The sequence below is a fragment of the Dendrobates tinctorius genome, unplaced genomic scaffold (assembly GCF_039654945.1).
Source record: "Dendrobates tinctorius isolate UK_male_01 unplaced genomic scaffold, ASM3965494v1 ptg000065l, whole genome shotgun sequence".
Lineage (NCBI taxonomy): Eukaryota > Metazoa > Chordata > Amphibia > Anura > Dendrobatidae > Dendrobates > Dendrobates tinctorius.
In genome coordinates this window covers 8,659,634-8,686,431 of record NW_027361733.1, presented here as the reverse complement: position 1 = coordinate 8,686,431, position 26,798 = coordinate 8,659,634, and the positions used below count along the sequence as shown (strand labels likewise).

Below are 26,798 nucleotides of genomic sequence, written 5' to 3'. Positions count from 1 at the left end.
AGTAAGTTATGTTTAATTTGTGTGAGAGAAGCTGAATAAATACAATCTCTTGGTTGAGAATATTCCCTCAGTCTCTGAGATGGACGGGAGAGTGGGTCACTTTGTGATCAGCGCTGGTAGAGGAAGACTACTGCTAAGACTCAGTGGCTCATGAGCTAAATACAGGCTGCTCCCAACATGCAACCAATGGTGACCAGGCTCTAGCTATAGAAGAGCAGCTGCACCAAGAACAGCGCCATTCTTGTCAATGGCCAGGTCAGGTATTACAGCTGAACAGATGGGCATGAACTCCGTTATTTCTGGTAGAAAGTGGCTACATTTCTCTTATGGCTTTTGGGTAGACACTATGTCATGGCCAAATGCTTTTGCAGAAGCCATAGTGGTGGCCAACACAACGGATTTCTGGTATTTGGTACATAGACTGAAGGAAATCCCAGTCATAGCTAGGATAATGCCTAGCATCTGGGGTCCAAAGAAGAGCTGCAGCAGCTACACCAGTGTCATCATAGAACCAATGGTTCTCCAACTTTGACTTTGTCAAATCGGGTCTGGAGGCCTAAACATTGGCCAGAATGTATCTGCTTGGAAAAAACCCAACCATATCATTGTTGGTGGTGTTGGTTGTGTTCTTTCAGTTGCCCTTGGCCAATATGGGGGCCCCTAGGGCAGCATGGGAGTAGGAGAGAGGGCCCCAGGCAGTCCTGCTGCCGGCCATTGTGTGAGCTACATGCTGCACAGAGCAGGAAATGGGGGCCCTGAGCCTGCCATCCACACCCTAACCGCATGGCTGCAGCACTGAGCACCCAGCACCATGTGACCAACTCCAGCATGTAGCCCCGGCAGCGGAAGGATATGCTAAAGAGAAGAGGGAAAAAAAACACAGCACACACTGAACATCCCCGCCGTGATTTCACACCGTCCTCTCGTATCCTTCCGTCAGAGTGAGGCGCCCCCTACTGGAGGCTGAGTGCAGCTGTCGGCACCGTCCTCCCGCTTTCGGCTCCAGGACAAAGAGCTTCCCACAAACCTCAACAGCAAGGACGGAAACACCACCCGGGAACTCCCGTCAGGCCGGAAAGGTTTGTGTTTTCCCGGGCTCTCCTCGCCCCCCCTCACGGACAATGAGTCCCCCCACATGCTAATGAGCCGCTGACGCCACATCCGATCTTTCTCGGACGCCATTTTGGCCAGGGCAGGATCGTAGCCGCGGTGTATTGTCTGGAGGAGGACCCCGGCCGCCGGCTCCCGCCTCATCCTCCTCCTCATCTCCCGCCAGGGCCTGCCGCCCCCTCCCTGCCGGCCGGTGAGGGGGAGCTTGACAGCCGACAACCGGAGGTACGTAAGGACCCGGGAGGAGGGGAGCGGCGCCCCGGGATCAGGAGCCCCGGCATACATAGGAGGAACAGATACACACACGCACACATATGTGTACCCTGTGTGTCCTCACATGCAGGGGCTGTGCGCAGAGTAATGTGTGTACACCATCCCCAGTATGAGTGCAGTGTGTGGAGGCAGCGGACACCTCATGTCACATCGGGACACTATATCCCCCCTCCTGTATATGGGACACTACAGCCCCCCTCCTACTGTATATGGGACACTACATCCCCCCTCCTACTGTATATGGGGCACTACAGCCCCCCTCCTACTGTATACAGGACACTACATCCCCCCCCTCCTGTATATGGGGCACTACAGCCCCCCTCCTACTGTATACAGGACACTATATCCCCCTCCTACTGTATACAGGACACTACATCCCCCCTCCTGTATATGGGACACTATATCCCCCTCCTACTGTATACGGGACACTATATCCCCCTCCTACTGTATACGGGACACTATATCCCCCTCCTACTGTATACGGGACACTATATCCCCCTCCTACTGTATATGGGACACTATATCCCCCTCCTACTGTATATGGGACACTATATCCCCCTCCTACTGTATATGGGACACTATATCCCCCTCCTACTGTATACGGGACACTATATCCCCCTCCTACTGTATACGGGACACTATATCCCCCTCCTACTGTATACGGGACACTATATCCCCCTCCTACTGTATACGGGACACTATATCCCCCTCCTACTGTATACGGGACACTATATCCCCCTCCTACTGTATACGGGACACTATATCCCCCTCCTACTGTATACGGGACACTATATCCCCCTCCTACTGTATACGGGACACTATATCCCCCTCCTACTGTATACGGGACACTATATCCCCCTCCTACTGTATACGGGACACTATATCCCCCTCCTACTGTATACGGGACACTATATCCCCCTCCTACTGTATACGGGACACTATATCCCCCTCCTACTGTATACGGGACACTATATCCCCCTCCTACTGTATACGGGACACTATATCCCCCTCCTACTGTATACGGGACACTATATCCCCCTCCTACTGTATACGGGACACTATATCCCCCTCCTACTGTATACGGGACACTATATCCCCCTCCTACTGTATACGGGACACTATATCCCCCTCCTACTGTATACGGGACACTATATCCCCCTCCTACTGTATACGGGACACTATATCCCCCTCCTACTGTATACGGGACACTATATCCCCCTCCTACTGTATACGGGACACTATATCCCCCTCCTACTGTATACGGGACACTATATCCCCCTCCTACTGTATACGGGACACTATATCCCCCTCCTACTGTATACGGGACACTATATCCCCCTCCTACTGTATACGGGACACTATATCCCCCTCCTACTGTATACGGGACACTATATCCCCCTCCTACTGTATACGGGACACTATAGCCCCCCTCCTACTGTATACGGGACACTATAGCCCCCCTCCTACTGTATACGGGACACTATAGCCCCCCTCCTACTGTATACGGGACACTACAGCCCCCCTCCTACTGTATACGGGACACTACATCCCCCCCCTCCTGTATATGGGACACTACATCCCCCCCCCTCCTGTATATGGGACACTACATCCCCCCCCCTCCTGTATATGGGACACTACATCCCCCCTCCTCCTGTATATGGGACACTACATCCCCCCTCCTCCTGTATATGGGACACTACATCCCCCCTCCTCCTGTATATGGGACACTACATCCCCCCTCCTCCTGTATATGGGACACTACATCCCCCCTCCTACTGTATATGGGACACTACATCCCCCCTCCTACTGTATATGGGACACTACATCCCCCCTCCTACTGTATATGGGACACTACATCCCCCCTCCTACTGTATATGGGACACTACATCCCCCCTCCTACTGTATATGGGACACTACATCCCCCCTCCTACTGTATATGGGACACTACATCCCCCCTCCTACTGTATATGGGACACTACATCCCCCCTCCTACTGTATATGGGACACTACATCCCCCCTCCTACTGTATATGGGACACTACATCCCCCCTCCTACTGTATATGGGACACTACATCCCCCCTCCTACTGTATATGGGACACTACATCCCCCCTCCTACTGTATATGGGACACTACATCCCCCCTCCTACTGTATATGGGACACTACATCCCCCCTCCTACTGTATATGGGACACTACATCCCCCCTCCTACTGTATATGGGACACTACATCCCCCCTCCTACTGTATATGGGACACTACATCCCCCCTCCTACTGTATATGGGACACTACATCCCCCCCCCTCCTGTATATGGGACACTACATCCCCCCTCCTACTGTATATGGGACACTACATCCCCCCTCCTACTGTATATGGGACACTACATCCCCCCTCCTACTGTATATGGGACACTACATCCCCCCTCCTACTGTATATGGGACACTACATCCCCCCTCCTACTGTATATGGGACACTACATCCCCCCTCCTACTGTATATGGGACACTACATCCCCCCTCCTACTGTATATGGGACACTACATCCCCCCTCCTACTGTATATGGGACACTACATCCCCCCTCCTACTGTATATGGGACACTACATCCCCCCTCCTACTGTATATGGGACACTACATCCCCCCTCCTACTGTATATGGGACACTACATCCCCCCTCCTACTGTATATGGGACACTACATCCCCCCTCCTACTGTATATGGGACACTACATCCCCCCTCCTACTGTATATGGGACACTACATCCCCCCTCCTACTGTATATGGGACACTACATCCCCCCTCCTACTGTATATGGGACACTACATCCCCCCTCCTACTGTATATGGGACACTACATCCCCCCTCCCCTCCTACTGTATGCGGGACACTACATCCCCCTTCCCCTCCTACTGTATGCGGGACACTATATCCCCTCCCCCCCCCCCCCCCTCGTGTATACGGGACACTATATCCCCCCCCCCCCCCTCGTGTATACGGGACACTATATCCCCTCCCCCCCCCCCCCCCCCCTCGTGTATACGGGACACTATATCCTTCCCCCCCCCCCCCTCGTGTATACGGGACACTACATCTCATCCCCCCCTACTGTATACTGGGGGAACACTACATCACCACCCCACCCTCCTATTTACGGGGGGGGGGGGGGGGGGCACTGCATTACATTGATCCCCCTCCTGTATGGGGGGGGCACTGCATTACACCCCTCCTGTATGGGGGGGGCACTGCATTACACCCTTCCTGTATGGGGGGGGGGGGGCACTGCATTACACCCCTCCTGTATGGGGGGGGCACTGCATTACACCCCTCCTGTATGGGGGGGGGCACTGCATTACACCCCTCCTGTATGGGGGGGGCCACACTGCATTACACCCCTCCTGTATGGGGGGGGGCCACACTGCATTACACCCCTCCTGTATGGGGGGGGCCCACACTGCATTACACCCCTCCTTTATGGGGGGGGACACTGCATTACACCCCTCCTGTATGGGGGGGACACTGCATTACACCCCTCCTTTATGGGGGGGGGGACACTGCATTACACCCCTCCTTTATGGGGGGGGGGGGGGACACTGCATTACACCCCTCCTGTATGGGGGGGGGGGGGACACTGCATTACACCCCTCCTGTATGGGGGGGGGGGGGGGACACTGCATTACACCCCTCCTGTATGGGGGGGGGGGGGGGACACTGCATTACACCCCTCCTGTATGGGGGGGGGGGACACTGCATTACACCCCTCCTGTATGGGGGGAGGGACACTGCATTACACCCCTCCTGTATGGGGGGAGGGACACTGCATTACACCCCTCCTGTATGGGGGGGGGCACTGCATTACACCCTTCCTGTATGGGGGGGGGGGGGGCACTGCATTACACCCTTCCTGTATGGGGGGGGGGCACTGCATTACACCCCTCCTGTATGGGGGGGGGCCACACTGCATTACACCCCTCCTTTATGGGGGGGGGCCACTGCATTACACCCCTCCTTTATGGGGGGGGGACACTGCATTACACCCCTCCTTTATGGGGGGGGGGGACACTGCATTACACCCCTCCTGTATGGGGGGGGGGAACACTGCATTACACCCCTCCTGTATGGGGGGGGGGAACACTGCATTACACCCCTCCTGTATGGGGGGGGGGGGGAACACTGCATTACACCCCTCCTGTATGGGGGGGGGGGGAACACTGCATTACACCCCTCCTGTATGGGGGGGGGGGGGGGGGAACACTGCATTACACCCCTCCTGTATGGGGGGGGGGGGGGCACTGCATTACACCCCTCCTGTATGGGGGGGGGGGGCACTGCATTACACCCCTCCTGTATGGGGGGGGGGGGGCACTGCATTACACCCCTCCTGTATGGGGGGGGGCACTGCATTACACCCCTCCTGTATGGGGGGGGGGACACTGCATTACACCCCTCCTGTATGGGGGGGGGGGACACTGCATTACACCCCTCCTGTATGGGGGGGGGGAACACTGCATTACACCCCTCCTGTATGGGGGGGGGGAACACTGCATTACACCCCTCCTGTATGGGGGGGGGAACACTGCATTACACCCCTCCTGTATGGGGGGAGGGACACTGCATTACACCCCTCCTGTATGGGGGGAGGGACACTGCATTACACCCCTCCTGTATGGGGGGGGGGCACTGCATTACACCCCTCCTGTATGGGGGGGGCACTGCATTACACCCCTCCTGTATGGGGGGGGGGGGACACTGCATTACACCCCTCCTGTATGGGGGGGGGGGGAGACTACTCCTGTAAGGGGGGGATTTTGCATTACACCGCTAACGCATGGAGGGGACTATATCACATTGCTCCTGTTTTTGTGGGGGGTATATCCAACCCCTTGTTTCTGTATGGGGGAGGCTGCACAACCTCCCACCCCTCCTGTATTGGGTGTTTGGAGAGATCCATCCCTCCTCTATGCTGGTTGCACCCTGACCTGCCGGGTGATGGCCTTGGTCGCTGTCATCGTCAGATTGTCATGTAAATTGTCGCACACGTGTAATTTGCAACTGGCGCTGAACTGTAACACCGGGAAGCAGAGCGGGCCGGGAAGGGGTTAATGTCGGGGGCGGGCCCAGTCTGCTGTGAAAAGGCGCGCTCGGTGTCGGGCCATGTGTCCGCTCTCCGCCGCGGTGCGGGTTCCTCTGCTGCCTGGTCTCCGCTGCCGTCACCGCTGCCCGGTCTCCACTACCGCCGTCCCCGCTGGGCGCTCGCGCAGCACTGAGGCCGGGCATGGAAAAGACCAGCTCGTCTGTGCCTCCACCCAACATGCACCGCAGCAGAGGCGCCCACAAGCCTGTAGGGGGCGCATTCTGTGCGCTGGGTAAGGCTCCGGAGTGTGGGGGAGGGGAGGCTGAAGCAGGAACTGCAGCACAGCGCCTCCTACAAGGCAGCAGAGACTGCGGAGAGGAGGGAGGCAGGCGGCCTGTCTGTGCTGGCCATAGTGCTGCACTAGTGCCACTCCACCAGCTGATGCTCCCGCTAGAGCTCAGTGAGGCCTCCACAGCTGCCCCCGGAGTGGGCTGACCCTGTCTGTACTTCTCTTCCAGGAGGCCTCGCTGCACACTGGATGCATGGATGTGACCTGCCCCCCCTTGTGCTGTGTGAAGACCCCCGACATCTGTGGCATCAGCTCCAGTCTTGCTTTACGTTCTTGATCTAATTTTTTGAGAAGCAAAAGGTTTGTCTTTGTTCCTTGCATTTAGCTTCACCATGTCATATACTGTAGCAGCGCTGTGCAGAGAATCCTCTGGGGGTGGTGGAGCCAGACATGTCGCTCTCAGCTGTGTCCTGCACAACTTATTTCTCTGGTATGGCAGCATTTTAGGGGAAGTCTCAGTACAACTGCTTTGTGGGGGTTCCGTGGCCTGTGGTGGTCTTCTTCCTGCTGCTCTTTATATGTCTGGTGTCATGAACATTGGTGTCTGATTTGTTGGCCTTTTGTTCGTGGGGTGGGGGTCTCGGATGTCTCTTGTCCTGATAGCTTCAGGATATCGCGAATAATTTCATGAATATGCTTAGTCCTGTTGTTAACTATACAGGGGTCTTTGATGAGAAAGCATAACTTATACTTGGGCTTAATATTTCTAAACTTTCTAAGGCCGGTTTCACATTAGCGCTTTTTCAGCGCGCGCACGGCAGGGGGTAGCTCCGCCCCCGAGCCGACTCTCTGCCCGGCGTGCCCGCCCCTTCCTTGTAGCGCCGCCTCCTAGCGGACAGCGGCGCCTGCGATCGGCGCACCCTATCTTTAGCATAGGGTGCGCCGATCGTGCGCAGGCCGTGCGCTAGTTGCGCTTTCACCTGCGCTGCGCACTTTTGACGGTGCGCCGTGCGCGCCAAAATCAAACTTTTCGGATTTTGGCGCGCACGGCGCACCGTCAAAAGTGCGCAGCGCAGGTCAAAGCGCAACTAGCGCACGGCCTGCGCACGATCGGCGCACCCTATGCTAAAGATAGGGTGCGCCGATCGCAGGCGCCGCTGTCCGCTAGGAGGCGGCACTACAAGGAAGGGGCGGGCACGCCGGGCAGAGAGCCGGATTGGGGGCGGAGCTACCCCCGGCCGTGCGCGCGCTGAAAAAGCGCTAGTGTGAAACCGGCCTAATAAGAGTAAATACGCAGATCAGACGAATCTGCCCTGGCCAGTGCTTGTCGGCCGATTTCATTCCGCAAGGTCCGATACACGAAAAAACATCAATGGTACCCGACTAACCCCACTAGCAGGTTTGTAGTTTTGCTGGAAAAAATTTGTATATTGCACAATATTTCATATTTATTTATGGCAGATTGGAGGCCCATGATGGATGTGAGATAGACACAGTTCTGAAAAATGAATATATGGTTGTCCTTTGTTCAGGTCAGCACTGACATATTCCTGGGCCCGGTAGCCCCAGGCTCTAAAGAACACTATTAGTTTGTGCAGATAGATTTTTAGGACCCTGTCCCTTGGCTCTGTCAGTAGTCTGTGGCTTCTGTACCGGAGCCCTGAGCTGCGCCCTCTACCTAATGGCATTCACTTCTCTTTTGATCAGCCAGCCAGGTGCAGCCTCATCTTTTTAGTAGGACTTGTATGACATCACACCAGGCCAGATAACCAAAAGAAGAGCTGCGGGAGGTTAAACAAAAATGGTTCTATTGGCTGCAATTACTATTGTGCGATGTGATTCACTCCAATTCTAGCCCTCCATACACATTAGCTGGTGGTCGAGCAATTGCTCGGCTGAGTGCAATCTCTCCCAACTGCCCCACATACAGGAACGCTTGGCTAAGTGTTTCTGTTCTCTGAGAGCCACTGGCAGACATTATTTCTAGGGAGAACAAAAGTATCAGCCGTTAAAAATTCTAATGTCTCCTGACATCTTAAGTCGGCAGGCCCCCATATATGAATGTCAGTATTCTAGTCTGTGTATGGAGGGGCCTTTAGATATTGGCTATATATTTTTTCAGTTCACATTTTTTAAAATCTGTAGCTAATCCCATATTTTGATATAGGAGAGATATATATCTTTGTACCGTGTTAGCCAGTAGATAAAAGAATATTTAGAATTGAGAGTCCTCAGTGGTTGATACCTTTTAATGGCTAACTGAAAAGATAGTAACACATTGCAAGCTTTCGCGACTACTCAGGACTCATCAGGCATTGACTAATACAACATCTGAAGAATCTCATATTTATACACAAAACATATAAATAAATGTGATACTTCAGATGTTGTATTAGTCTAACCTGATGGAGACCTGAGTAGTCTCAAAAGCTTGCAATTTGTTACTATCTTTTCAGTTAGCCATTAAAAGATATCAACCACTGAGGGCTCTCAATTCTAAATATTCTTCTATATAATCAAACATGCCACCATAACACCCATCCTCAAAAAATCAAACCTTGACTCAACTGCTACGCCCCATATCACTGCTCCCGTTTGCTTCCAAACTCCTTGAACAGCATGTCCATGCTCAGCTTTCCTCCCACCTCTCGTCTAACTCCCTCCTTGACATCCTGCAATCTGGCTTCCGCCCCCACCATTCCACTGAAACTGCCCTGACCAAAATTACTAATGACTTACTCACAGCCAAAGCTAACAGACAGTTCTCCATCCTCCTCCTTCTTGACCTGTCCTCTGCCTTTGACACAGTTGACCACTGCCTACTGCTACAGATTCTTTCTTCCCTTGGCATCAAAGACCTTGCCCTGTCCTGGATCGCCTCATTCCTTTCCAACTGCATATTCAGCGTTTCCCACACTCCTCATCCCGCCCCCTCTCTGTTGGGAGTCCCCCAAGGCTCTGTCCTGGGGCCCTGACTTTTTTCCATCTATACTCTTGGCCTAGGACAACTCATAAAGTCCCATGGCTTCTAGTATCACCTGTATACAGATGACACTCAGATCTACCTCTCTGCTGTCCAGAATCCCGGAGTGTCTATCAGCCATATCCTCTTTTTTCACCTTTCGCTTCCTAAAACTCAACGTAGACAAAACTGAACTCATTATCTTTCTTCCATCTCACGTATCTTCCCTACCCGATCTATCTATTATAGTAAATGGCATCATGCTCTCTCCCGCACGTGAAATCCGCTGCCTCGGAGTAACTTTCGACTCTGCCCTGTCCTTCAAACCACACGTCCAATCTCTTGCCACCTCTTGTCGCCTCCAACTCAAAAATATTTCCAGAATCCGTCCCTTCCTCAGTCCTCAATCTACTAAAACTCTTGTACATGACCTCATCATCTCCTGCCTTGACTACTGCAACGCTCTCCTCTGTGCCCTCCCTGCTAACTCTCTTGCACTACTCCAGTCTGTCCTCAACTCTGCTGCCCGACTAATCCACCTCTCTCCTCGCTACTCCCCTGTCTCCCCCCTCTGTAAATCCCTCCATTGGCTCCCAATTCCCCAATGAATCCAGATCAAGCTACTAAGGCTATGTGCACACGTACTTTTGAGAGCTGTGGATTTGTCCCCGCGGATTTGTAAAAAAACGCAGGTAAATCAGCAGGTCAAAAGTCCTGCGGTTTCACACCTCATAATGGATAAGGTGTGAAACCGCAGCGGATTCCGCACAAAGAATTGACATGCTGTGGATTGTAACCCGCTGAAAAATCCGCAGCATGTGCATTGCGTTTTTTATTTTACCATTGAAAACAATGGTACTGTACAACGCATCAGAAACTGCTGCGGACCCGCAGGGCCAGAAACGCTGCGGATCCGCAGCAGAATCCGCGCCGTGTGTATATAGCGTAACACTGACCTACAAAGCCATCCACAACCTTTCCCCACCCTATATCTCTGAACTAATCTCCCAATATCTTCCCTCACGTAATCTTCCAAGACCTCCTACTCTCCTCCACACTTATTCGTTCCTCACACAACCTCCTCCAAGATTTCTCCCGAATATCCCCTATCCTCTGGAATGCCATGCCTCAACACGTCCGATTATCCACCAACCTCGGATCCTTCAAATGGAACCTGAAAACCCATCTTTTCAGGAAAGCTTACAGCCTGCAATGACCATTCTGCCGCCTCATCACCACCAGTGCGGCTGCACCCCTGACCTTCTGTCTCTTCCCCACTATCCCACAGAATGTTAAGTCCACAAGGACAGGGTCCTCTCCCCTCTGTACTAGTCCGTCATTGTAAATTGGTTTACTGTTAACGATATCTATAACTTTGTATGTAACCCCCCTTCTAAATAATAATCTCAGGAATATGGTCCCTGCTGTAAGTAAAATGTCACCAGTTGCTGAGCTTTACCAAATCATTCCTGGTGAGAGTGCAGTGGATTTTGCAGGAATTCTCTAGTAATAAGCCTCTTGTATGCCTAAAATAAGACCACATCTTTGTAAAGTGCTTCCCTTTTAATTTTCCTCCTTTCTCCCACCGCTCATTCATTGTTTACCATCCCCCATGATGGCGTATCAGTAACATGACGGGTCACCAGCATGACCAACCTCTGCCAATCAGTGATGTCACATGACAGGCCACTATTATAAAAGTCACATTATCATGGCATATTGTGAATGAGGGATATTTGTGGAGATGGGTGACTCTCCTTCAATGTTTTTTGACTCTTTCACTTCCAGACAACTTACCTCCTGCTCTCCCATAAGCCACAGCTTTAGTTTTCCAGTTTTCCATCAATATAGATGTATGATGAGGATACAAACGCGCGTGTGTATATTATATAGCTAGCTTGCTCTGGCAAAAATGAAGAGACCACTGCAAAATCTTCAGTTTGTCTGATTATTTTTTTTTTTCTCTTTATAGGTATATTTTTAAGTAAAATGTCAATTGCTCTTTTATTTTATAGACTACTGACAACATGTCTTCAAATTTCCAAGCACTAAATTTTGTATTTTCAGAAAATGAGAAATGGTGAAAATGACAAAAAAATGCAGTGCTTGCAGACCTCAAATATTGCTAAGAAAACAAGTTCATAATCATTTAGAAACAACAATACTAATGTTTTAACTCGGGAAGAGTTCAGAAATCAATATTTTGTGGAATAACCATGATTTCTAATCACAGCTTTCATGCGTCTTGGCATGCTTTCCACCAGTCTTTCACACTGCTTTTGGGTGACCTTATGACACTCCTGGTACAAAAATGTAAGCAGCTGCTCTTTGTTTGATGGCTTGTGACTATCCATCTTCCTCTTGATTACATTCCAGAGGTTTTCAATGGGGTTCAGGTCTGGAGATTGGGCTCACCATGACAGGGATTTGATGTGGTGGTCCTTCATCCACACATTGACCTAGCTGTGTGGCATGGCGCATTGTCCTGCTGGAAAAACCAGTCCTCAGAGTTGGCGAACATTGCCTGAGCAGAAGAAATCAACTGTTTTTCCTAACCTTGCATGCGGCTTGATTCATACGTCCTTCGCAAAGATTAACCTGCCCAATTTCAGCCTTGCTGAAGCATCCCCAGATCATCACCGATCCTCTACCAAATTTCACAGTGGATGCAAGACAATGTGGCTTGTACGTCTCTCCAGGTCCCCAATGTCTGTTGCTTGACCTTGTTGTAATGGACTGCCGTCTTAGAAATTTTAAGAATGGAGGCAACATGACGCTCACTGTATCCCTCTGCTAGTAAAGCCTGAATTGAGCCCTTCTTTTCCTCACTCAAGACTTTTCTTTTCAACTCCTTTGGCATAGTTAAGTTATTTTTTCTTTCCTATTACTTTTGGGACATTACTAGCACTTTTTTTTGCCAACCAGCTTGTCCTATTGCAAGAGGATTGTGAACACCACAGCAGAGTTTTAATACTTTCCTTTGTTAAATAAGATTTGACACCTCCTTTGGCACCTCCACTGATCACTAGAACAGGTCACTTTATCTCTGTTAAGGTGCTGTCACACTTAGCGATGCACCAGCGATCCCGACCAGTGATATGACGCGGTCAGGATCGCTGGTGCATCGCTAAGTGGTCGCTAGTGAGCTGCCACACAGGCAGATCTCACCAGCGACATCGCAGGGGTCGGGGGTCGTTACCTGTCAGACGAGGAGATCCTGACGTGCCCACGTCCACGCGTCGCTCATCACAGCAGGAAGCTGACGACGAGAAACGGTCCAGGACGTTCTTGCGCGATCAGCGATAACCAGCGGGGGGAGCGGTCGGAGGGTAAATATCACACATAGCGATATCACTAGCAATATCGCTATAACGTCACAAAAACCAGTCCGATATCACTTAGTGTGACAGGCCCTTTAGAATGGAACTGCCCTGCACATGCTTGACGGCCGCTCCATGTATTCACCATGGAACTGCTGGAGTATTTGATCGTCTTTGGGAATGAATAGAGTAAAGCCCTGTTTTGGGGATCTCGGCAGTTGCAACGCACACACACATGCACTGATTTAAAGGTTGTCACTGGAATAACCATTTACATCAGTCTGCCTCCCTTGCTGTGACTAAGTATTTTTCACCTTTTTCCCCTCCATTTGGCACAGGCTGCTTCCCTTGCTGTGACCATTTAACTTGAAAGTCATTGCAGGCATTTTTCAGACTTACCACTCAACTCACCAAGATTCTATCACTGATCTCTTCACAGAAGGAAATGTGAGTGATGTAGGCAGCTATGTGAACACCAGGTTAGGTAATATATTCATGAGCTTGTTTTAATTCAAGAAGTAAACAGTCACATTACTATAGTGTGACAGAAATTAGATTTGTCCAACTATCGGTAAACAAGAATTGGACATTTTGAATTTCACCAGATTTTATCCTTTGTTCCTCTTGGAGATAAACCATGGCCTCAAAATTTGTGTTGTTCACCGAGCCACTTGTGATCACTTGTCTTGATTGTGACATGGTGTCCATCGTGCTGGAAACGTATTGTTCATCAGAAAGTTGCTCTTGGAGGATATTTTTCTCTGAAGCCCTTTCAGGCTATTTGGGACATCTGGAACAATGATGGTCTAGAGAAGAAAAGGTGAGCGCTACCATGAGTCCTTTGTAATAACAAATGTAAGCATACTGAGAACACTCGTGTGGGGGCTTTTCATGCAAGAGTGTGGACTCCCAAATTTGTCCCAAGAGCACAACCAGGAATAAAGCATGGTATCTAGAAATCCTCCCAAGTGTAACTTCTCCCAACTATTTAGGAGCAATTTCATGATGAATAATGCTTGTTCCAGTAGATGGAGACAATGTCATATGACAAAAGTGACAAGTGGCTCAGTGAACAAAACATTGAAACTTTGTGTACATGTCCAAGATACTTCCCTGATCTCATTCCCACAGAGAAGCTGTGGTCAAACCTCAAAAAGTGGGTGGACAAGCAAAAACACAAATTGTGATAAGCTCTAAGCACTGATGAGACCAAAATGGGCAGTCATCAGTCAGGATTTGGCCCAGAAGCTGTTATCCAGCTGTGAGGGCGAAGGGCAGAAGTCTTGGAAAATAAGGGACAACGCTGTAAATATTGAATCTTTACTTAGCCTTACAAATCATGTTTATGTGCCCACGTTGCAGAAATTCTGCTGAAATGTCCGCAGCATTTCCGCAACTCCCTGCCGCTGGTAAAACGCATGCGGAATTCGCATGCATTTTCCCGCAAAACGCAAGCGTTTTTAGCTTGTAGAATGCTTGTGTTTTTCCAAGAGATTTGAAGCATCGCTTGGAAAAGTGATTGACAGGTTGGTCACACTTGTCAAGCAAAGTTCAATAGTAAAATGTTTAAAAATAATAAAAAAAAAAATAAATATCTGGATATACTTACTGTGTCGGCCCTCGGAGTCCTTCCCACCCTCATTTGCGCTGGTGGCAGCTTCCGTTCACAGGGATGCCTTGCACGAATGACCTCTGATGTAGTGGTCTTGCGTGATGCTACGTTATCAGAGGTCCTATTCCAACCAAAGAAAAAATGGAATCAAGAGCAGTAAATAAAGTATAAGATTTCTATTATACTCAATAGGGTAAAATACAATATGTAAAAAATGGGGGTGTGGATAGGTACAAAATAAGGGAATCGGCGGCATCCAATTACCACATATGAGAAAAGGTCATGGCCGTCGTGAGTCCTTTCCGCCCTCATTTGCGCTGGTGGCAACTTGCGTTCACAGGGATGCCTTGCACGAATGACCTGATGTAGTGGTCTGGCGCGATGCTACGTTATCAGAGGTCATTAGTGCAAAGCATCCCTGGGAACGAAAGTTGCCGCCAGCGCCAATGAGGGAGGGAAGGACTTCCGGGGCCTACAGAGGGTAAGTATAACCCTATTTTTTATTTTAATTCTATTTTTTACAGGAATATGGTACCCAGGGCATGGAGGAGATTCTCTTCTCCAGACCCTGGGTACCATCTGCACGTGAAGTGCTCACTTTACGCATGGTGGGCATAGCCGCATGCATAAAGTGAGAGTTTCAATGCAATCCTATGGCGGCGGAATCGCCGCGATTCCGCAGAAATAATGGACATGCTGCGGATTTTGCCGCTATGCGATTCCGCAGTGGTAAAATCTGCAGCATGGGCACAGCAACTGCGGAATCCCATAGGATTGCATGGGAATGCGTTTTTTTTAAGCGTTTCTGCGGCGCAAACTCTTAAAAGCAACGTGGGCACTCAGCCCTTTGTAAGAAGTTTAAAATCTTATGAAATGCTGACAATGCGTGGCGCTTAGAAACCCGATGTTTACCTTGGTTACCAGCGCGCTGGTATGTTAACGTTCACTGCGGGTAACTAAGCGACGTGCGTCGCTTGTTACCCGCGTGTTGCTGTCCTGATCGCTGCTGAGATCTGCCTGTTTGGCAGCTCACCAGCGATCATGTAGCGACACACCAGCTATCCTGAAAAGTTCGTTGTTGGGATCGCTGGTGAGTCGCTATGTGTGACGGGGCCCTTACAAGGGGATTCCCACCTTTTAGTTAAAAGGCAGGATGTACTTTCATGTGGTAGTGTACACTGGAGTCTGCTCTGATTTCCAGAACAAAGAATCATCAGCCATATAGTCTCCGACATACCCTCGTTTTCTGGAGGTTACTTCAGCCTACTTCTCTATCATTTTGGTGAATAAACTAGTTTGGAACATAGGTCCATATTTGTATGTTTATTCTTAACACTGGGTTTATTGAAGTCTTTTGCGTCCCCTTTGTTTTCCCACTAGTCTTATAAAGTTAGCCAAATTAAGATGCACCTAAAATGTAAAGACTCTCATCTATGGTCTTGTGTGCGCCGTACACAAAAAGAAATTTAACACCAATTTCTAATTTACATTTTAATAAATTTGACAATACTATGAGAGGCCTTGTCTTAAACTACTTTTCTAAAGACTATTAGGAATTGTAGAGACTGAAAGACAATTTATTGCCAAATAGGGTGTGCGCTATAAGTTTTGACTTTGCAAGGTAAATGGATTGCAACCATAAATTCCCCCATAGCTAAGGTGCTGTTCTTATTAGGACTGGTTGCCACATACAAATGGCTTCATATGGCATTGGTATTGATTTGACTATGCAGATTTGTCAGGCCTATCTGGAATTTCCATGTAGAAAACGCTTGCACATCAGTGTTTCCTGACATCTACTACCGTATATACTCGAATATGAGCCGAGATTTTCAGTCCATTTTTTTTGGGCTGAAAGTTCCCCTCTTGGCTTATATTCGAGTCATATACACCAGGGGGTCAGAGGGGGTGGTGGTGTCAGGTCATACCTACCCATCCTGACGCTGTCTCTACAGCCCCCAGCTTCTCCGCGATCTCCCTTCCTTCAGCGGTCACATGGTACCGCTCATTAAACTCATGAATATGCGCATATTCATGAGTTTTAATGAGCGGTACCACATGACTGCTGAAGGCAGGAAGGGAGATCGCAGAGAAACTGGGGGCTGAAGCACCAGGACGGGTAAGTATAGCGATACTCACCTGTCCTGCGTCCATGGCTGCTTGCTGCTGTCTGGCACGTCATCTGTCAGTGACGTTCAGACAGCAGAGGGCACGGTGAAGTGGTTAGTGCGCGCCGTGCCCCCTGCAGTCTGAACGTCAATGAGAGATGACGTGCCAGAGAGCAGTAAGCAGCCATGGACGCAGGACAGGTGAATATCTCAGGTGCCAGCAGTGACACCGGCACCTGGCCCCCAGCTACGGAGAAGTGAGTGTCATTTTTTTATTTTTAAATTCAGCAGAGGCAGCACATGGGGCCACAATCTATGGAGCATCGTATGAGGGCAGCATATGGGGGAATAATCTATGGAGCATCTTATGGGGGCAGCATATGGGGCCATAATCTATGGAACATCTTATGGGGGCATAATCTATGGAACATCTTATGGGGCCATAACCTTTATGGAGCAGCATATGGGGCATATTATTCTATGGGGCCATTATTAACCTTTGTGCAGCATTATATGGGGTGTATTTTGTATGGAGCATCTTATGGGGCTATCATGAACTGTATGGAACATTATGTGGGGCTCCTGATTCAATATGAATATTCAAAAACATTTAACCTACTGATGTCTCAATTAATTTTACTTTTATTGGTATATATTTTTATTTTTTAAATTCACCAGTAGCTGCTGCATTTTCCACGCTGGTTTCCAAGGTAAACGTCGGGTATCCAGGAGTCGCGCGGCTCCTAGATACCCGATGTTTACCTTGGAAACCAGCGTGTACGCCGGTTTCCAAGGTAAACAGAGGGTATCCAGGAGTCGCGCGGCTCCTGTTTACCCGACGTTTACTTTAGAAACTAGCGTCGCAGGTCCTGATCGCTGGAGCTGTCTAACGATGTCCCAGTGATCCCATCTTGTCGGATCGTTGGGACATCGTTTAGTGTGACGGGGGCCTATACTCGCTCTCGCCAGGTCCATTGTGGCTTCTCGGCAGGTGTCCGAATCCGGTGTCAGTACCGCATCCAATAATGGACACCAGGAACAGTCACAGACTCTGCAGAGAACCCAGGACAGATGATAAAAGCAGTGCTGTTTTCTTGGTGTTCTCAACAAGAAAAAAAAGACAAAATCTTTAGGGGAGCAGCTGGAGCAAAATAGTAAAAAAAAAATTGCCCTCTTTTTATCTGGTTACAGGTCCTCGTTTTATAAAGGGAGATTACTCCCTAAGAAAAGCCCAACATTTCTTTACTAATTCCCAAACATTCCAGGGCTGACATGTGACCACTGCAGCCAATGGCTGGTTCTAATTGCACTAAGCTGGTCTTAAAGGGAACCTGTCACCCCCCATAGGTGTTAAGTAAGAGCGCCACCTTGTGCAGCACTAATGCTGCATTCTGTCAAGGTGGCTCTGTTACTTAGCTTCCTTTCCACCGCAGAAATAATCGTTTATAAAATTGTTCAAAAATACCTGAAATTCGACAGTGGGGCAGGTCTTTCCCCCTCTGACAGACGCCTCGCATCCGTCACTCATTTCGTATTTGGCGCTGCCTCCTCAGTTTTCTTCTGAAATGCGGCGCCTGTGCTGTACTATCTCTTCTTGGGCATGCGCAGTCTGCGCTGCCCGACGTGCCAGTGCTCTCAGATCACACTCCGGCCTTCATATCGCACGGCCACAGATCCCGCCCCGCAGTCACTTATGCTGGGAATCTTGGGCATGAGAGCTGCAGATAACTGCCTGATATGAAGGCCGGGATGTGATCTGAGAGCAAATTTCAGGTATTTTTGAACAATTTTTATAAACTATTATTTCTGCGGTGGAACGGAAGCTAAGTAACAGAGCCACCTTGACAGAATGCAGCATTAGTGCTGCACAAGGTGGCTCTTTTACTTAAAAATGCCTGGGGGGGGTGACAGGTTTCCTTTAACTTCTTTTGTTTACAGTTTGTTGCCTGGGAGACCGACCACTGCTGCTTTATAAGCACAGCGCTGAACTTCAACAGTCCCGTCAGTTTAAAAGCAACGCGTATAAGCTCAGAAGAAAAATGTAAATGCGCTTGTGTTTTACAAGCAGTATCTGATTTTACTGATCTATGAAGTTGGTAATAACCCTTTTAAGATGAATATATAGCAAATATCACATCTGCAGTTAAAATATAAGGTGCTTGGTATGATTATATACATGTTCTTAGTGCCATGTTTCCATTCAAACGTAAAGCAGAAATTAATTGGAAACCTCTGATAGACATAAGAAAAGATGACATTTGTGAAGTCGAGTCATGGCGGATTTCAAGAATGCCAAGGCTGTCAAGTGGTTAAACCTATTGTGCACTGCCCAGAGCTGTCTCTTACTGGAAACATTTTAAGCAAAGGGTCATTCACATCAATAGCTGTGTACTGGGAGTGTGGTCAGATTTCCATTTGGAAAAATTCCTGAGACGTGCCCACGGGTATATTCACACACCAGAAATGTCTGTGGTTGAATATCCACCTATTATGCTTTGGTGGAAATCGCATGGATTTCAAAGAGCACCATTCACATTCATTTGAACTTTGGCAAAGATTCCTGCGTTTAGTCTGCCGAGAGTATATCGTAATGGTCTTATTGTTCTAGAAATGTTCCAATGTCAAGATTGGGCTTCACATGTAAAGGGCCACGTTGATCTTTTATCGCATTTTGGCGCTGTACGTTTTGTCTGTCAAAAACACAACATCTTGGGTTGTGTGCACACGGTCAGTAAACGCTACGGGTTGGACACTGCGTGCTCGCGCAGCATCAAGATGTTACAGCATAGTGGATGGGATTTCAAAGAAACCCATGGCCAACCTTCAGAGAGGGACATGCGGCGCGTCTTTCCAGAACGCAGCATGTAAATTTATCTTGTGGAGACGTGAGCCTCCGCAAGTGAAATCTCACCCATACAATGTACTGGACGCGGTGAATCCACACGGTTCAATTAACAGACTTAAATTGGATGCGGAAAACAGCAGGTAACAAAAACACGCACTTGCATTTTTAGTGAGGTGGAAACGTACTAAAAACGCAAGTAATCTGCACCTAAGTGTCAAAAAAAGAGTTCAGTGAACTCAAAAGTACCAGAAATTAAAAAAGGCAGCTTTTTTTAAAGAATGATACACAAAACAGACACAACGCATTAAAAATGCATGTTAAATGCAAGTATCCTATTTTTAAATATGTGCAGAAATTCTGCAACATCAAAGAACGCACCAAAAGCTCATCATGGGAACATAGCCTAAGGAGATCTAGATGGTTAGTGGGTATCGCACAATCATTGTGACTACATGGTATTTGTGTGGTTCCCTTGTATAAATTGATTGTTAGTTCTATTGGATTGATTGTGCTCTAAATGATGTTGGTGATCTTCTCTGGGCTTCTGTATCCATTGTAAACCCTATTGTCTTAGGATCACACTGATTCTGTCACTGTATTTTGTGACACATTTCTCTGACCCTTGGTGTTGCCATACAATTTGATTCCATAACCCTCATTACTAGAGTTGAGCGATACCGTCCGATACTTCAAAGTATCGTATCGGATGGTATCGGCCGATCTTTAAAAAAAGTATCGGTATCGCCGATTCCGATACCGGAAGTCCCATTCAAGTCTATGGGACTTCCGGTATCGGAATAAGAAAAACCCTTTCCTGCCCTTGTACAGCCTCTCTGGGGTCTGTACGGGCCTTTCGGGGGGCTGTGCCGGCCTGCCAGGGGGTCTGTGCAGGCTCCGGTGGGCTGTGCCGGCCTGCCGGGGGGCTGTGCCGGCCTGCCGGGGGGCTGTGCCGGCCTGCCGGGGGGCTGTGCCGGCCTGCCGGGGGGCTGTGCAGGCATCGTCCGATGGGACTACAAGTCCCATCGGGCGATGCCTGCTACCATGACAGTGATTGACACATTAGCCAATGATGGGACAGTAGTAGTCCCATCATCCGGCTAATGTGTTAAATGTAAAAAAAAAAAAAAAAAAAAAAAAAAAAAAAAATTACATGCTACATACATACAACATGCATACTACATACATGCTACATTCATACTACATACATGCTACATTCATACTACATAAATACTACATGCAACATACATACTACATATATACTACATGCATGCTACATACATACTGCATGCTACATACATACCACATATATACTACATACATACTACATGCATGCTACATGCATGCTACATGCTACATACATAACACATATATACTACATGCATGCTACATACATACTACATGCTACATACTACATATATACTACATGCATGCTACATACTACATGCTACATACATACTACATATATACTACATGCATGCTACATACATACTGCATGCTACATGCATGCTACATACATACTACATACATGCTACATACATACTGCATATATACTACATACATACTACATACATGCTACATGCATGCTACATGCATGCTACATACCTACCACATATATACTACATGCATGCTACATACATACTACATGCTACATACATACCACATATATACTACATACATACAATACATACATAGACATACAGTACATATAACATAGAGTAACATACTTACCAATACTTGTCACATTGTTCCCCGAAGCCATTGTCTTTTCCGGGATAAATATTAACATAACAAACCACAAAAATACTCACCCACGATCCGAAGCAGTCCACGAGTGTGTCCCACGACGATCTTGGGTAGAGAACTGCAGCATCAGATGATGCTGCCGTTCTCTACGGGCTGCAGGAATCCAATGACGGAAGGTAGGTATCCTTCCGCACTGTATTCCTCCGCCACTTAAAAAAAAAAAAAAATCCCTAGTCTCACTTTATGCCATTGCTGTGTGGGAAATTCCCACACAGCAATGGCATAAAGTGAGACTAGGGACTTTTTTTTTTTAAGTGGCGGAGGAATACAGTGCGGAAGGATACCTACCTTCCGTCATTGGATTCCTGCAGCCCGTAGAGAACGGCAGCATCATCTGATGCTGCAGTTCTCTACCCAAGATCGTCGTGGGACACACTCGTGGACTGCTTCGGATCGTGGGTGAGTATTTTTGTGGTTTGATATGTTAATATTTATCCTGGAAAAGACAATGGCTTCGGGGAACAATGTGACAAGTATTGGTAAGTATGTTACTCTATGTTATATGTACTGTATGTCTATGTATGTATTGTATGAATGTATTGTATGTATGTAGTATATATGTGGTATGTATGTAGTATGTATGTAGTATGTATGTAGTATGTATGTAGCATGCAGTATGTATGTAGTATGTATGTAGTATGTATGTAGTATGTATGTAGCATGTAGTATGTATGTAGCATGCATGTAGTATGTATGTAGTATGTATGTAGCATGCAGTATGTATGTAGTATGTATGTAGCATGCAGTATGTATGTAGCATGTATGTAGTATGTATGTAGTATATATGTAGTATGTATGTAGCATGCAGTATGTATGTAGTATATATGTAGTATGTATGTAGCATGCATGTAGTATGTATGTAGCATGCATGTAGTATGTATGTAGTATTTTTTTTTTTTTTTTTTTTTTTTTTAACACATTAGCCGGATGATGGGACTACTACTGTCCCATCATTGGCTAATGTGTCAATTACTGTCATGGTAGCAAGCATCGCCCGATGGGACTTGTAGTCCCATCGGACGATGCTTGCACAGACCCCCGGACATCGGCACAGCCCCCCGGCAGGCCGGCACAGCCCCCCGGCAGGCCGGCACAGCCCCCCGGCAGGCCGGCACAGCCCCCCGGCAGGCCGGCACAGCCCCCCGGCAGGCCGGCACAGCCCCCCGGCAGGCCGGCACAGCCCCCCGGCAGGCCGGCACAGCCCCCCGGCAGGCCGGCACAGCCCCCCGGCAGGCCGGCACAGCCCCCCGGCAGGCCGGCACAGCCCCCCGGCAGGCCGGCACAGACCCCCGGCAGGCCGGCACAGACCCCGGGCAGTCCACACAGCCCCCCGGCAGGCCGGCAGAGACCCCCGGAAGGCCCGAAATGACGGCGCATCATGATGCGCACACACCGCGCATCATGATGACGTCAGGCCGTCAATCAACTGAACTTCCGATTCCGATGCCGAATTCCGATATTGAAAAAATATCGGAAGCAAGTATCGGCCAATACTTGCGGTATCGGAATGCTCAACACTACTCATTACACTTTTCTTGGCTACCCCTTTTATCAGTTCTGTGGTGTCAGTAAGCCACACCTCTGACTCCGACTTCACAGCCCTGGTCACTACTGAGCATGTACATAAAATGCAGCACTGATTCATCTCCACTCTGACTCCACAGCCCTGCCTCACTACTGAGCATGTACATAGAGAGCAGCACAGATTCATCTCCACTAAAAGCCGAGCCCATTAGATCAGGAATAGAGTAGGCATTTATAGGACATTTCATAACTTTCCCAAATTCTTAAGAAAACACAGCAAACCTGCAGCACAGATTCATCTCCACTCTGACTCCACAGCCCTGCCTCACTACTGAGTATGTACATAAAGTGCAGCACTGATTCATCTCCACTCTGACTCCACAGCCGTGCCTCACTACTGAGCATGTACATAAAGAGCAGCACAGATTCATCTCATCTATGACCCCACAGCCCTGCCTCACTACTGAGCATGTACATAAAGAGCAGCACAGATTCCTCTCTACAGCCCTGCCTCACTACTGAGCATGTACATAAAGAGCAGCACAGATTCCTCTCCACAGCCCTGCCTCACTACTGAGCATGTACATAAAGAGCAGCACAGATTCCTCTCCACAGCCCTGCCTCACTACTGAGCATGTACATAAAGAGCAGCACAGATTCATCTCCACTCTGACACCACAGCACCGCCTCACTACTGAGCATGTACGTAAAGAGCAGCACAGATTCATCTCCACTCTGACTCTACAGCCCTACCTCACTACTGAGCATGTACATAAAGAGCAGCACAGATTCCTCTCCACAGCCCTGCCTCACTACTGAGCATGTACATAAAGAGCAGCACAGATTCCTCTCCACAGCCCTGCCTCACTACTGAGCATGTACATAAAGAGCAGCACAGATTCATCTCCACTCTGACACCACAGCACCGCCTCACTACTGAGCATGTACGTAAAGAGCAGCACAGATTCATCTCCACTCTGACTCTACAGCCCTGGTCACTACTGAGCATGTACATAAAGTGCAGCACAGATTCCTCTCCACAGCCCTGCTTCACTACTGAGCATGTACATAAAGAGCAGCACAGATTCATCTCCACTCTGACTCCACAGCCCTGGTCACTACTGAGCATGTACATAAATGCAGCACAGATTCCTCTCCACAGCCCTGCCTCACTACTGAGCATGTACATAAATGCAGCACAGATTCCTCTCCACAGCCCTGCCTCACTACTGAGCATGGACATAAAGAGCAGCACAGATTCCTCTCCACAGCCCTGCCTCACTACTGAGCATGTACATAAAGAGCAGCACAGATTCATCTCCACTAAAAGCCGAGCCCATTAGATCAGGAATAGAGTAGGCATTTATAGGACATTTCATAACTTTCCCAAATTCTTAAGAAAACACAGCACAACCTGCATTGTACTACTGTACCCAATTTTATATATTTTAAGAGTCTGTCCATTTTATACCGATTCTGCCAAAATGGACACCAACTCTGACTCCAGAGCCCTACGTGTTATACATATTTGCCGGCGCATTGGGTCTAATGGAGAATACAAGCTGAGAAATACCCCCTGACTTTAGAATTGTGGGGGAAGCATTTGTCCTCGTTTCTCTTTTTTGTGGTGTCGGGCTTCTGCTTATATTTCTATATTTCTATTTCAGTTGTTGGTCAAAAGACTATTACGCTTTGAGGTAATATCCTGTGTATCTTTGTGCTATGTGATTATTGTGGGCACCACTTTGGAGATAAGTGGCGTGATGACATCACACCTACACGTACATTTGGCAAGATGTGCGCAGATTTTGTGCATAAAACCTGTACTACTGCTGGCAGATCTTGTTGAAATGACGTTAGCTGATTTGACCACATAAGTCCATGGGACACCAATATTACCTTTTGTATTACTGATCTGTTTTGGAAGATCGCCGTGGCTTCTGTTATAAACCCTACAATAATAATGTGATCAATTCCTGTCTGAGGCTTGTCATAAATGCCCGATAGACACCAAATGAACATCATCCAGATCCACCAATTTATTTTATTTATTTTGCTGCTATGTCTGACCATCTCATGTTTGTGGGTGTCTGTAAACTCCCACAAAAATAGATGTCTGGGGACAGATAAGATTGGGCCTGTTACATTTTAGCATGACCAATTGTTGTGGAAAATTCAGCCATGGCAATAGGATGCATAGTTATTAAGGTTGAAGGAAGACTTTAAGTCCATCTAGTTCAACCCATATCCTATTCTAACTAAGCCTAACATGTTGATCCAGAGAAAGGCAAAAAAAAACCCATGTAGCAAACAGTAAGCTTCACATTGGGGAAAAAATTCCTTCCCGACTCCACATACAGCAATCAGACTAGCTCCCTGGATCAACGTAATATTAAGGAAACTAGTGTATATACCCTGTAATATTATACTTTTCAAGAAAGGCATCCAGTCCATTCTTAAATTTTAGTAGGGAATCACTCATTACAACATCATATGGCAGAGAGTTCCATAGTCTTACAGTAATGAATCCGCATCTGTGAGTATGCTTAAACCTTCTTTCCTCCAGATGTAGGGGATGCCCCCTTGTCGCCGTCACAGGTCTAAGAGTAAAAAGATCATTAGAAAGGTCTTGGTACTGTCCCCGCATATATTTATACATTGTAATAAGATCACGCCTAAGGCCTGTTTCACACATCAGTTGTTTTGTGTCAGTTAAAATCCGCCAAAATGGCGGAAAGCAGATCCGTTGTTAAGTGATGTGAACGGATGCCACTGGACCGTTTTTTGACTGATCCGCCGAATGAAGAATTTTAAAGGAACCGCTGCCCGAGAGAGAGAGAATTTTTTCTGTCCTCCGGAAATTATTTCAGGGTTAAATTTCCGCCTGACTTCATTCCTCCGGGCATGCGCACTATAAAAATGTGGATCCTCCAGCACAAAAAACTTTACATGGTCCGTCCAGGCATCTCGGCGGACGCAAAAAAAATTGACGGATCCGCAAAAAAACGGATCCAATGGATGGCCATCCGTCAAGATCCGCCGGTAATGCATATCAACGGGGGAAAAAATGGATCCGCCAAAAAAAATGGCGGATTTTGACTGATGGTCAAAAACGGAAGTGTGAAACAGGCCTATGCCTTCGATTTTCCAAACTAAATAACCCCAAGTGTAATAACCTGTCTTGGTATTGCAGTTCCCTAATAACCTTGGTCGCTCTTCTCTGCACCCGCTCCAGTTCAGCTATGTCTTTCTTATAGACCGGACACCAGGACTGTACACAATATTCTAAGTGTGGTCGCACTAGTGACTTATATAGAGGTAAAATTATGTTCTCATAAGCATCTATGCCTCTTTTAGGCTGTGTGCCCACGTTGCGTTTTTTTAAGCGTTTCCGCACCGTTTGTGCCGGATCAGACGCTGCAGAAACGCTTAATAGAAGCTTCAAATTAATTTGCATGCGTTTTTGGCTTTTTGTGCCAATTCATGCATTTTTAAACGCTCAGGAATCGCTTAGCGTCTAAAAACGCAGCATGCTCATTAATTTCCGCATTGCTGAGCGTTTTTAGCCTTCCCCAATTTTCCCAGAAAACGAGCGTCAAAAAACGCATCAAAAACGTGCGTCTTTTGTGCAAAAAACGCTCAAGAAACGCGCGGAAAACTGGAAAAAAGACGCGTGTTTTCTGGGAAGGGGATCAGCTTCCTGAGCATTTAAAAACACTAACGTGGGCACATAGCCTAAATGCGTCCCATTATTTTATTTTCCCTTGCAGCAGCTGCCTGACACTGGCCACTAAATGTGAGTTTGTCGTCCTCCCATACACCCAGGTCTTTTTCAGTGACAGTTTTGCTGAGTTTTACAATTAAGCACATAATTATACATTTTGTATAT

General features: G+C 48.1%; 1 protein-coding gene across 3 annotated transcripts in view; it reads left to right on the top strand.

Annotated features, from left to right (window-relative positions):
- Nucleotides 1-847: 847 nt before the first annotated feature.
- ADNP (activity dependent neuroprotector homeobox) overlaps nucleotides 848-26,798 on the top strand; it is a 69,234-nt gene continuing 43,283 nt past the window's right edge. Inside the window, exons 1-2 of one of the 3 annotated variants that reach the window (XM_073580606.1) lie at nucleotides 848-1,079; nucleotides 6,965-7,095. The gene's annotated coding sequence lies outside the window, so the exon portion shown is untranslated. Of the gene's footprint in view, nucleotides 1,080-1,161; nucleotides 1,336-6,538; nucleotides 6,739-6,964; nucleotides 7,096-26,798 lie in introns of those variants that run through there. The other 2 variants (XM_073580605.1, XM_073580607.1) reach the window with 2 other exon arrangements.